Source organism: Propithecus coquereli, unplaced genomic scaffold (assembly GCF_000956105.1).
Source record: "Propithecus coquereli isolate 6110/MARCELLA unplaced genomic scaffold, Pcoq_1.0 Scaffold749, whole genome shotgun sequence".
Classification (NCBI taxonomy): Eukaryota; Metazoa; Chordata; class Mammalia; order Primates; family Indriidae; genus Propithecus; species Propithecus coquereli.
In genome coordinates this window covers 130,503-131,890 of record NW_012153607.1, presented here as the reverse complement: position 1 = coordinate 131,890, position 1,388 = coordinate 130,503, and positions in this window count along the sequence as shown.

The window sequence follows — 1,388 nt, the reverse complement described above, 5'->3', positions numbered from 1 at the left end:
TAATAGTATAAGGTCTTTCAAAAATCGTTCAGCTTTTATTGACATGAAATTTTATGGTTCAGAAAACACTTTAAGTCACTTTGTAAAACCTTATAAGGCGTTAATTTGCTTATTTATGCATGCTTATAGAAAGTAATTGTTGGGTATCTTCCAAATTCTAGACACAGTGCTAGATGCTAGAATTAGGGCAGTGGACAAGACAGAAGCAATAGGTTTAGTTATGTGGGTAACCAAGCTCAGGAAATTTAACATTATCACTCCAGTGCACAGCTCAGGATCAGAAGAACAAGAAGAAGAATCATATATAATAGTTCTCAGTTGGTGATCTTCTTCTGTAATATTCTGCTTTCCCAGGGAAGTAAATCTCTTCCTTCAGTTGAATCGTCTGCTTGAGTAACAACAATAACTGTTGCCAAAAGTGTTAAGATTCAATTTATCTAGTACTGTTGTCTTCCTATCCTGCCCCTGTGATTGCTGCTATGGGCTACTGGAGTAACCAAATATTAATAAATGAGGATCTAGGGTTAGAATTTTCTTGGAGGTACAGATGATAGAGACAGACATTCTAACAAAGATAAAAGATTGAAGAGGAAGCAGAAAGACAGACAGGATAGGTAACAGTGCCCTAACTGTAAAAAATAGGAAGAAATTTTGGCCAAGAATCTAGGATAGTGCCTAGGAATTGTAACTTAACTGGCAAGAAGAAAGATAAGCTCTTCTTTTAAACTCTGACCTAATGAGAAACTTCTTGAGTCTAACATTTAGGTTTCAGTACTGAGTGCCTCTCCAAGGAGCCTTGCACTTGCTGAGGTTCCACTGGTCAACTACGCATGCATCCTTTTTATTGGAAACCATTATCACTAGCCATATTTGAATTCCAGAATTGTGGGACTATGGCAAACAAACACAACTAATACACAGATATACGGCCCACAGGAAATTTGTCATACTGCTACCCAGAGGCAAGAAACACTCATAGCAAAGTGTTCAAATGCAATCTGTAAACTTGGTGATGAACTGTTAGGAATGATTCTGCGACTACATGTACAGCCTAGTAAGACAGAATTCTCTTCATCACTTCACTGTTGTCAGGTCCTTGGCCCAGTTGAGTTATTTGATTATGAGCAGATTCATAATCTAATTTCAAGTATCTTGGCTGAAAAAAATGAAATCAAATTGAAAAAAAGTCCATGGAGCACAAGTAATTCTTATGAAGGACCAGATCCTAGACAGAAACAGGGCATTGGAAAAGAATCCAGTATCTTTCAAAATAAAATAACTGAAAGGAATTAGAGACCTGCTCATCTAAGTTCCTTAGTTCCACATACTGAACCTATGGAACAATTTTCCCCTATGTTAAAGAATCACAAGGAGAAGTCTGTTTGGGC